The sequence below is a fragment of the Stegodyphus dumicola genome, chromosome 2 (genome assembly GCF_044657685.1).
Source record: "Stegodyphus dumicola isolate Sdum_Otavi_A_Nest chromosome 2, ASM4465768v1".
Classification (NCBI taxonomy): Eukaryota; Metazoa; Arthropoda; class Arachnida; order Araneae; family Eresidae; genus Stegodyphus; species Stegodyphus dumicola.
In genome coordinates, this window is record NC_140769.1 from 63,629,783 (window position 1) to 63,642,609 (window position 12,827).

The window sequence follows — 12,827 nt, forward strand, 5'->3', positions numbered from 1 at the left end:
AATTTAGATGAAAGGTTAATTTCATATAATACTTTTTTATTATTATAATTTATATAAAAAAAGGGTAAACATGACTGAATGGAAGCATAAGAGTAAATAAACTATTTTAGATCATAATTGTAATTTATATAAAAATTGCTAAACATAACTGAATGGATGCCTGCGTCGCTATTTCGCTACCGAGTTATCGCTAAAGCATAGTTTCATCTCGTTGGTTGTTCAAACATAATTTTCTATAATGAATGATGCCTTTTCTTTGAAAAATTCTCGGTAAATTGCAGAATCTCCCACTTATTTGTTTGCCGCTTTTTACAAGGGTAAAAACAATTGGATTTTTGTCAATTTTCTTTTACTTTTCAAGTGAAAATACGTCCATGTGTACATAGATAAAGTCAAGGGTGCGCGCAGTGCCATTTTTGTGCAATTCTGGTATTATTTTTTTTGAAGTGAAAATAGGGCGATGTGTACATGGATACCGAGTATGTGCATTTCTTAAAAACTCGTCAAGCAGTGGATGATTCTTCACTTTATCCAAAATTCTATTGCAGATTTTTCGTCATGGGCAATTCCCAAATTGTTAAATCCATAGAATACAAAAAAAAAAAGAATTTAAAATCAAAAAAGGATTTAAAAATTAAACTAGTATTTCAATGGCATCTTAAGAAATATAGAACTATATAAACTTACGCAATCTGAAATCAGTGAGTACGCTAGATTTGGCGCGCTGTTTTAAATGGGCACGTTTGCTAGATTTTGCGCTTTTGCGCATACACTTTCGCTGCAAATTTTTACGGTCCTCAAAACGGAATAGTACCTTTTCTTTAAAACAGCCTAATGGTTCTACTCGAACCCCATCAAAGTGGTTTTTCAAACCCCATCAAAGTGGAATTCGAAGGACGTAATTCTTCAACATTTAATTTATCAAAAACAGATTTTCTAAGCAATGTCGTATGACATCCAGTGTCTATTAATGATTTTACCGTAAAATTACCAATTATTATCATTTTGTTCAATTTTGATTGACCATTAAAATTCAAAGCGACTACTTCTGTTTTCGAATTTGTTTTAGGACATTCCGAAGCTTTATGACCAGAAGCTTTACATATAAAACATTTAATTCCCTTATCTTTATGAATACAGTTTTTAGAAATATGATTTTTCAAACCATAGTTAAAACAAGTTTTGTTTTTACGACTTTCAGTATATTTTATATCAAATTTACCATCATTCTTATTTTACTTTTTTACTTCAACCACATTTTCGTTTTTTGAGTTAGTTTTATCATTATAATCGTGTTTCGTTTTCGTTCTATCGAAAGCTCCTTTACTTTTTACAAAATCGCCCTTAATTATTTCGTACACTTTGGGTTTCTCTTTAATTAAGTTCAATTAAATTTCTACATCCGTACAGTACGATTTTGTTTTCGTGCCTATCATTTATTCCTTTTATAATATGATGTATTAAAGCAGCGACATCTATTTCCCAAAATTACATAATTCTTTCATTTTAAAGAAATATTCTTGAGCTGATTCAGTATTTTTCATTTTCCTTTGACTTAATAGCTCAAGTAAATTAGCAGAATTTATTTCAAAAGAGAATTCTTCAATTAAGGTTTTCCTTAATTTTGGCCGCGAATTGAGTTTCGGTTCTATTCGAACAAATGATGCTGCATTCCTGCCAAGCGATCGGTGGGCGAAGATAATTTTTTTCTAAATTCAACAAATTAGATAGTGTAGCAGTATTCTCAAAATGTTCTACCCATCGAACAACATTTTCATGCGATTCTGCATTAAACTTCGTAACAGTACTTTCGATATCAGAATAATTAATATTAACACTCTGAGTTATAGAATTTCCAGCAGTTACATTTTTACAAGCATAGTCACACTATGTCAGACGTTTCGGTTTCATTTACATTTTCAGCTAGTGCCTCAATATCACATAATAAAGATAAAATTCTTTTCGCTGTTTCTGATTTAGTGCCGTCAAATGAAATATTAGAAATTGTGACTAGTTCATTAAATGAAAAGCTTTCTTCTGTATATTTTAATTTCTTTTGAAATTCGTCACTATCTAAAGCAAAGTCAAAACCAGAAAAGTTTTTGATTCTGTTTCGATTTCAGCTATCTCTCCGTGTGTATTGAAAATAAAGCTATGTAAAGTTCTAATTTTATGTGCCTTACAATTCTTCAATGCAACGTCGATTTGTTTTATTTTACATATATATTTTTTATATTATTTATATGTAATCCTACGTAGAACTAACTCACTATCAATCTTCAAGTATTCTATCACTGAACCACTTCTGACACCAAAATTAATATAGAGAATGGTAGAGATTAGTTCACGTAGAATAGTTTATTTATTTATATAAAAATGAAAAAAAGAAAAGTAAAAGGAATAATCGTCAAAACATTTGGACACGTCTGTTCTTGCTCTCGTTCAGCTGTCTCTCCGCGCCATCATCTAGATGGCGCTTTTACATAATCTTACTCAGTTACAGTTCCAGTTCCTATATTATACGAAACATTACAAAATTATTGACCCGTGTTTGCCTAATTTAACCATCTGAAGGACCATCACAAGGACTAATTCAACCACCTGAAAAGTGGAATATGCGGATTTATATAATGGAAGAACAATTTTTACCTCCAAAGATTTCACTTCAAGAAAAGGAGAAAATATTGTTACGAAATGTACAGGCGCAGTGAGATAGCTTCCCCGCAAAGCAGTTTTAGAGTTTCCATAAAATGGCAAGGGACAGCAGAGTTGCCACATTTGGAAAGAAATCGCCCATTTGACGACATTTGGCGACAAAATTGGCGATATTCCATGGACGGATGGAGAACCTTCTGGAACGAATTCTTACCGGTTTAGCCCAGAATGTTCTCGAACACAAGCCAAAAGCTATATAAACCCTGCTGGTTCGCAGTCAGTTAATGTGTATGTGCCTCATCTAGAGTGCGAGATAGTTGGTGTCTCGTCTAGCGAGTCAGTCCGTGCGGAGTCGATCGAGTTAACAGCCGGGCAGCGAGTGACGAATGGGTCTTCGAGGGCATCGAAGAGTCCCTTAGTGTGTCCCGGTTAGTGCATCGTCGACAGAGTGTGTTAAGCTCCGGGAAGGACTGAACCGAAGATTCGAGAGCTTTGCTCTGTGTAGAGTGCATCGCGAGTTGTAACGTGGAGAGTATCGAGAGTACGTGGACCAAGCAGAGTAGGGAGCTGTACTCTGGTGCTTTGCAGTGAAGCTGTCTCCACCGTTATTGCCTGACAGTGTGAAGGCTGTGTCGCTGATTGTTCCAGCGTGTTTATAGAACATCTTCGACGGCTGTAAAAAGTGAATTTGGAGCTATTCTGATTAATACCGACCAATAAAGTCTGTTTTTCGATACTTCATCAAGCGTCATCGTTATTCACTCCAAATCTACGAATCCCGTACGAACGTGAAGGAAGAATATTACGTAACAACTGGTGTCAGAAAAGAAAAGCGCAACAATATTATAAAGCAATTTGTCAAAATTCTTAAGAAGCAGTTTACCGACACTGATGAAAAATTACTTACAATATTTGCTGGAATTCGAACTTTCATACGTTTAAAGTATTTAAATGAAAATTTAGTTAAAAATATTCGAAAAATAAAAAAAGAATACTAAATTCAGTTGACGAAAATTACGATATAACGTGGAAAATAAAAAATAAATTGAGAAAAGTAATTTCTTAATATTACAAAATAATTGTTTTAACTGACTGAAAAGCGAGCTAGTTTTTATTTTATTATCTTAGGTGCGCTATTTCAGCATAAGCATTGTAAAAAATGCTTAAATATGTTTCTTCAGTAAACGTTTAGCTGCAGCAAATATAGTATATCCAGCATATATCTGTTGAAAATTGTACTTTTTAACTAAACAAAACTTATTCAAATTACCTATCCATTTCAGCACAAATATCTGGTTACGTTCGCAAAGAAAATATATTTGGTTGTATTATGTGTTATTTTTATTTTTAAACAGTTTTTAAACACATTTTTATTTTTAAACAGTCATCTCAGAATATTTGTATACATATATATATATAAATGCATGTATAATGCTTTATATAAAATATATATAATATAAATATATATATATATAATGCTTTATATATATATATATATGTAGTGGGAGAGTTTAAGATGCTAAATAACAATTCCAACGTTGTTTTCCACACCACAGAACATTTAATAAAGATAATCAGAAAATTAGATTAAATAGGTACAAATTAGATTAAATAGAAGTGCCGTTTGATACAAACAGGATTCTGTATAGTTTTACCAGTCTTACCACATAACCGATTAGTGCCTACTCGCACTTGCTGATGTATTATACAGTCAATTTACCACCTTCGTGTGGAAAACTACAGTTCCTTATTCTACACCTTCACGTGTAGACAGACATCTCACCACCTTCGCGTGGGATAGCAGAAGAGTCTCTGTCATACTCCTCTTTCACCTCGCTGTTGGCGCATCGGTGAAGCCCTCTGGTGGTTGTGTCGCACTTACGGATACTACATATATATATATATATATATAAACTAAACTAAAAAAATATATTCCGTTCTGGAATAACGAATTTGGAGATAAAACATCTGCAGATGCAAAAAAATATTTTGTTTTTCACAATAGCATTTGCATATTTTTTGCGCGCCAGTTCACTATTTCAGAACTCAATATGATATTTTAATTACTAGCTTTGAGTACGTTTTGAATTTATTAAATATTGCCACTGAATTAATGGAACGTGCAACGTATAATTTGGGTTTTGTTTTGAGCTTAATTTGCGCTTCGTTTTAAATCATCAAAATTCATTTTTATATATTTATATACTATCTTAGATATCATATACTTAAGCATAAAATATGCCGGAGGAATATGGAAAAGCATAATGGAAATTTAGTTTTCATATCAGCTTTTATTTATTTAATATTTATTCTTCATTCCTTTAGTTTTGAATCCATGTTTCAATAGTTGCGTGTACTCAAGATATGAATGCATGTGAGATATTTATTTATATATATGAAATTATGATTTATTTAATATCTTTCTCCAGCATTTTAATGTAAACAACTAGCTAGCATATAAGATAGGTCAAAAAAAGGCAAATTCGTTTCAAGCGCTTACCCCTATTATAGATTATATTCCCGTAATATGAGCGAAAGGTGTGATGTTACGATGAGATTGAACACAGTGCGCACACCTTGTTGATTTTACTAACAGTTGACGCCAGAGGCGCCATCTGTGAAAAATATGTAATATTTGTGTTCTAAAACGATGTCGCTGATGTTTGTTTATAGCGCCACCTTGCGGCCACTTGTATTGAGTTTGGGTGTGTTCTGAGACGCCGCCGAAAGATGTGAACTATACGGCTTTTTGAATAATTAATAAATTTTAGTACACAGTCCATTTTTTGAGTTCTTGTGTAAAGCGAGTTATTTAATTGTATAATTGTGCTATTGCGGATCCATTGTTGGTCCTTACCCAGCCGGAGTTATACCGGTAGTGAAAACGTGTGTACCAAATTGTGTAGAATGTGTCAAATTCGAAAGACAAGCGTTGTGGAAGAAAACTTGTGGATTACTCTTAAACAGAAGGTACGCGGCCTTAGTTGTAATAATTGTAGTTGTAAACGTAGTTTCAAAATGTTTAAAAGTGCGAAAAAGGAAGATTATTAGCGTATTGCTGTAGAGCTGAATTTAGACACTTCAGAAGCGAAAACTATATCAGATTTAACTGATATATTTAGAAACAGTGAAAACTATAAGAAGGATCCTGTATTAGTTGAAGATATAGCTAATAATATTGTCGACGAAAGGAAAAGCGACGAGAGCCGATTTCTCGAACTTGAGACAGAACGAGCGAAATCGAAACTAGAACTCGCGAAGTTGCGAGTAGAATCAAAGAGTGAAAACCTCATAGAATATGAGAAAAAGGAAAATGCAGAATCTCTTGACTCTCTTATTAAAAGTATACTCACATTAACAACTAAAATTCCAATTAGACCGGAAGGTTGGGGTTATTTCATCTTTAGAAAGGGCGTTCATTTCTGAATAAATCTGAAACTTTTCTAAATTTGTTGGGAGAAAAAGCCACAAATGTATAATACATAAAAGACGATGAATTAGGAGATTATTTGAAGATTAAAGAAATAGTGCTAAGAGAATTCGAACCAACGCCCCAAATTTGTTTAGAAAATTTTAGGAAGACGCAACGAATGACGAATGAAACTTATGTGCGGTTCGCGTCTAGATTAAGTACGAGTTGAGATTATTATTCGACACTGAAAGGTAAATGACTTTGAAACATTAAAACAATTAATGGTTTCTGATAAAAAATGTCAAACACTCGATAAAGAGGTTATGTGTTTTATAAATGTAAAGGAAATTCTTGGTTTAAACCTGTAGAATTGGCGAAGGAGATACATTTATATTATACATCAAAGGGAACACCTGTAGTGGATAATTCTAGGATGAGTAATAAAAACAGTTATCCTAAAAACATGTCAAAGATTTATATTATATATCAAAGGAAAAACCTGTAGTGGATAATTCTAGGTTGAGTAATAAAAACCTAAAAATATGTCAAAGGTTTTTCTAACTGAGGTAAAAAATTCGAAATGTATTTTATCATGCCATGAAATTCATCCTTTGTACAAATGCCCTGTTTATAAAAACATGACAGTTAGCGGATAGAGTTGGGCTAATGAAATCGAAACATCTATGTTTCAATTGTTTACGAAATCATAAGGTGATTGATTTCATTAATAAATTCTCTTGCGGCATTTGTAAAATGAAACATCACTTGACTCTTCATTTCCCTCGTGAACAAAAAATAAACAAAGACATAGTTGCGCAGGTGATGAGTCATGAAAATAAAAATACTCTTTGGAATTCGGACGCTTCGGCTCCATCATTTGAACCTCTGCAAGCTAAAACGAGTACTGATCAAAATTTATTCTCAACAACGTGCAATCTTGCGAATGAATTAAAAGCTGTCTTACTCAGCACTTTTGTTTGTTTAAATAAAAATGCATCGAGTGACTTTTTTAAAGGTTTGTTAGATGTCGATGCCAATTCAAATTTTATGAGCAAATAGTTATCAGATTTGCTTCAATTAAAGGGACAAAAGACTAACATTTCTGTTTCAGGAATAAATAGTTTGTCTTTGAATATAAAATCTAGAGTTAGTGCAACTATTTTAACTAGAGACAAGAGTTTTGAATTAGGTTTAAATTTTTGCTGGTTCCTAAAATAACAGAATATACGCCCTCTAGGCCTCTTGAAATTAATGTTTCATCTTTAGATGAAACATTTGATAAATTTTGATAAAAACAACATCATGTTTCAGCCAGGCCCAATTGAATTTCTGATAGGTGCAGAACATTTCTATGAGCTTTTAAAACCAGGTCAAATTTCCCTTCACAATTCAAATTTAAGATACAAAATAGTGTTTTCGGCTATGTTGTAAGTGGGACTCTTCCTGTTAAAGGAGAAAGTAAATTACATTGTGGGCTTATTACAGATAATTTGGAGTTAGAAAGAGCAGTAAGAGAGTTTTGGGAAATCGAAAACGTAGAAAGAGAGTCTGAGATTTCTAAGAGTAAAGAAGCAGAAATTTGTGAACAGCATTTTCTCAAAAACCATTCTAGGATTGAAACCGCAAAATATGTAGTCAAGATAGCATTTAAGGAAGATCCAATGTGTTTAGGAAATTCGAAACAAATCGCGCTTAACAGGTTGAACTGACTGACTGACTGATAACTTATAGCCAGAATACCACTGAGATCAGTAGTTTATCTGGCTCAATCAAATTTATGCCGGATGGGCACAATAACATAGAACTATCTTCACATAATGTCCGCAGTAAGGAGGAGAAAGACGGATAAAGAATAGAAAGACCAGCAACGCAAGAGCTCACAAGCACGTAATCGGCCCGGTAAAGGCGTGACTAAGTGGGAGTCATAAAATGAGTGTAGAATGTGAATAAAACTAGAGAATTTAAGAAATACACAGTACAATAAATGAGTAAAATACAAAATTAAGAATGCTAATAAACACATTGGGTACATCATTTACAGGTGGGCACTAGGTGGGAAAGTTCGGATCCCTGATAAGGTGGGCCGCAAGTGGGCTCAGTTTGGCGTCCTCATTCAATATTTCGTAGGTAAAGATATCAAAATTTCTCATATGGTCACAGTTCAGAGCTTTCGTGAAGAATTTCCTGTTGATCTTATTCAGGTGCTCTTCTAGAGTGTCCAGTTTTAAGTCACAGTGCAGTGTAGCATTGTTCACAAAAAAGTGAGCATGGGTGATAAGCCTTAAGACTTTGTTTTGCATGATTTGAAGTCTTTTTATATCCTCCTTGGTAGCCGTGCACCAGCCCGGCGACGCATAAGTCATCAATGGCCTAATTGCCGTGATATAAACTAGCCTCTTTTTCCTGAGGTCTAAGCTAGAATAATTACCCAATATAGGGATGAGACTATTTACAACAGTGAAAATTTTTCTTCTGACCTCTGTTATATGATCTCTCCATTTTAATCTTTCATTTAGCATTACTCCTAAATATTTCGCCTTACTAACTCTAGGAATCTCTTCAGAGAATAAGAAGAGCTTACTGTTAATAGTCAACTGTGTATTTTCCCTCTTTATCAATAATAATTGCGACTTGCTGGCATTAATAGCAATTCTCCAAGTCTTACACCACTTTTCTACCACTGGTAGAAGCTCCTGTAATTTCTTGATTGCATGGTGTGCGTTTGCGGACTTTACGGCTAATGCCGTATCGTCCGCATAGCACCCAAGAAAGTAATTTCTGCCAATGTGAGCCCTACGGAAGTCATGAACATAAAATAAATACAGGACGGGCCCTAAAATGGCCCCTGTGGGACGCATGCATTCATGGTGCGTAAACTGGAGATGTCCTTTCCAATAGCCACAGTGAATTTCCTATTAGTGATGAAAGACATAATTAGCTGAATCAGCTCTCTATCCATAGGGAGATTTATAAGTTTATAAATAAGCCCCTCATGCCAGACGCGGTCGAATGCCTTCGCCACGTCTAGCATGAGTAAGGCGACATTTTGTTTCTTGTGAAGCGCATCCCCACAAAACTCGACGAGCCGAACCAGCTGCTTCGTTGTTGAAAGCTTTCTCCGGAAACCAAATTGTTCCGGAGGCACTAATTCAATATAGTTTTTCAATCTGCTATAGATTAATCTCTCAAAGACCTTTCCTAGTCCCGGAAGCGTATTTCCAAACCTACCCTACTTTTCGAATTTATGACGTCACGGAAATATCGACTAGTTTCACCAGGCAAAACGGCGTACCCCACTTTTGACTACTACGGCAAAGAATCTGTAAGAGTACACTAGCGTCTACATCCCAAAACGGCAGCCTATGAGAGAGGCGATTCTATAATTTTCATCGGGGAGTAGGGGAGTTAGAATGGTTTTCTGAGGAATGCAACGGCAGTGGACTATATGTTTGCTTACATTTGGAAGCTCAAAAAATTGCTAAACTGGATTGTCTTAGTTTCTACGGTTACTTACAGTGTTATTACTAAAACATAGTCTTATCATTAAATATCATTAAAATAAAAATACTTCCTTCACTCATCCCAGATACCGAGCAATCCAGAAAAACTAAAGACAAAACTTGCTCACTTACCTGGGTAGTGTGATGTTGAATCTGTAATAAAAACTCTAAGAAGTTGATTTATCTAATTATATTCTCTCTATGCTACAAAATATATACATTTTTTAACAATTGTCGGGAAATTTTTCTGGCCCCGAAAGTTATTACACACTTAATCAGTTCACGTCACGAAGTCGAAAGGAGAAACCCTTTTTTTCTTCCTACTTCAATGACAGCCAACGCCATCTGTGTCTCGTACATCAAAATGAAGAGATTTGTTTTTAATATTTGTTAGATACAGCTAATCAGTTTCACAACACTCCCACCTTTTTGATTTTCAGAAGGAAAATCAAAAATCAAATAATGGTATCCTTAGTACAGGAACACACTTCTAGAGGGTACAGTTTACGTACAGGACGAATCAGTATGCCATTTCTAGTTTTCACTTTTACAACTCTTACACGTCCATCTCTGCTTGTACAAAGTTCTTGGACACGAGCAATTGGCCAGTTCACTCTTTTAAGGTTCTCACAACCTATTAGCACGATGTCTCCAACTTTTAATTCACAGTCCGTCTGTCCATGCTTTTGTACTAACTGTCCAAGGTACTCCTTGCGGAAACGGCTACGAAATTGTTCTCGAAGTTCGTGGCAGAAACGCTGACGAGCCAAGAGTTTATTTCGATCTAAAGCATCCAAATCTGCTGTACCTGAAACCTTAATGTCCTGTAAGAACATGGAAGGCGTTAATGGTAGAAGATCCTCAGAGTCATTTGACACATAAGTAAGTGGTCGACAGTTTATTACGGCTTCCACATCACAGATGACGGTGAGTAACTCTTCGTAATTGACTGCAGCTTGTCCTAAGACTCTCACAATCAAATTCTTGGCTGTGCGGATTAGTCGCTCCCACCATCCGCCCCACCAAGCAGCAGTGGGCGGAATGAACTTCCAAGTGATGGGATGCAAAGTTTCCTGAGCAATTACCTTTACCCAGTCAACCTTTTTCAGCAATGCAGATGTACCGACGAAATTTGTGCCGTTGTCTGAATAAACTGTAGATGGCCGACCTCTTCTGGCTATGAACCGACGAAACGCTTGAATGAAGCATTCGGTACTTACGGATGTCACTAGTTCCAAATGTACACATCTATATACAGCACACGTAAACAGTACTACCCAGGTTTTGTTTTTATTTTTGAGAATCAGAGGGCCACATAAATCTATGCCGGTAACTTCAAATGCAAAAGCATCTCGAACTCTGTCTAATGGTAATTGAATGGGTGCAGTAATTGGAGGTTTTGCTGAAAATCGTTTACAACGGACGCACTGTTTCACCACCGATCTAATTCGGCGTCTTGCACCAATGATCCAGAATTCTTCTCTAATTATAACAGTTAATTCTTGTACGCCGGCATGAGAATGCTTTAAATGGTAATCTCAAATTAAACAGTTAACAATATAATGCTTAGAAGGTAATAAAATCGGGTACCGGAATGCATAAGAATCATCTCGTTCGGTGATTTTTGTTTTTACTCTTCTTAAGCCACTCTGATCTCGTACGGTCAAAAGACCATTGATGGAGTCTCCAGTCTCTGGAAAACTCTCCCCCTGAACAAGTGAAAGAAGTATAATTTTAGATTCCTTTATCTCGGAAGCAGACAGAAAAGGCTCTTTATTTACAATTTTCTTTTGACAATTTTTGATAAATCTCTTTATCCAACCTAAAACTCTTAACATTTTTGAAAATTTAGAGAACTTCTCACACCACTTAACTTTATCCGCTTTTGTAGTTATACTAAGATTTACATTTAAATTTATGCCTTTCCTGCGCTCTGAAAAAACTAAAGTTTCATTTGGCTTAACCTCTAATTTTGGCCAGCTATCTCTATGGTCTTTGAGCCAAACAGGCCCTCTCGACCAATTTAATTCGAAAAACTGAAGAGGGGAACAACCACGAGAAGGTAAATCAGCTGGGTTAGAATGACCCTGTACATATGACCACTGATTTGCTTTAGTGAAAGCGCAAATTTCCTTCACGCGATTGCCCACAAAAGTCCCCCACGCATCATTTCTTTGAATCCAAGATATGGCCGTGGTGGAATCGGTCCAAAAATATTTCGGGATGTCATCCAATGTAAGAGCTTCTGTCACATATTTGGAAAGACGCACGCCCAAAAGACAGGCCATAAGTTCTAGACGGGGAATAGTAAGTTCTTTTAAGGGTGCGACTCTTGACTTAGCCATTACAAAACTGACTAATGTTTCTTCTTTAGTTTCGCATCTCAAAAATATTACCGTTGCATAAGCATGCTGGCTAGCATCACAAAATACATGAAGTGTCCAGGAACTTCTATCTCCAAAACCTATACGTCGCGGTATTCTCAACTTATTCAAAATTTGTAATTTATTATACCACCTCGAAAATTTACTTTTGATACTATCTGGTAATGGAGTATCCCAGTCTGCTTTCATCGCCCAAACTTCCTGTAGCAGTAACTTTGCAGGCAATAAAACAGGTGTCAAGAAACCCAAAGGATCAAACATAGTCTGCGTTACTGACAAAACCTCTCTTTTAGACAAATTATCCGAAACCAATACAGTCTTAATTTCAATATAAAGGTTATCTTCTATTCTGTCCCACATAATTCCTAAAACTGGTACAGAATTCTCCATTGTGGACTCAGTGCACAAAGTACTTTGGGTTAGTTCCACATCTTTTTCTACTGGGCTATAGGTCCACATACGTAAGTCCATTTTTGCTTCAGCTAATATTTCAGTAGAAGATTTCACAAAATTCACAAGCTCCTTTTCGTTATCAACAGAAGTCACACAATTATCAATATAAAAGGATTTATTTAATTTCTGAGCAATAGAACTTTGTTCCTTTGGTACTTGTGCCAAATGAACTGAAATATTCGCTCCTAATAGAAAAGGGCTAGACTTTACTCCAAAAACTACCCTCGTATGGCGGAAAACCTTCAGTACATTATCTTTCTCCCACCATAAAAATCTTAAAAAGTCCCTATCTTCTTTCCGTAATTCAATCTGTAAAAATGCACGCCGGATATCAGAGGTTACGCCAATGCATTTTTCTCTAAATCTTAACAAAATTGAAGGGATTTCTTCTATTAAATTTGGTCCTTTTACTAAGTAATCATT

General features: G+C 35.3%; 1 protein-coding gene across 9 annotated transcripts in view; it reads right to left on the bottom strand.

The window, feature by feature from the left end:
- Positions 1-12,827, bottom strand: part of LOC118206113 (putative inorganic phosphate cotransporter) — a 161,926-nt gene that overhangs the window by 100,323 nt on the left and 48,776 nt on the right. For 3 of the 9 annotated variants that reach the window (XM_085810715.1, XM_085810714.1, XM_085810713.1), the window contains exon 1: positions 9,700-9,829. The exons of the other annotated variants lie outside the window; for them this stretch is intronic. The gene's annotated coding sequence lies outside the window, so the exon portion shown is untranslated. Of the gene's footprint in view, positions 1-9,699; positions 9,830-12,827 lie in introns of those variants that run through there. 9 annotated transcript variants of the gene reach the window in all.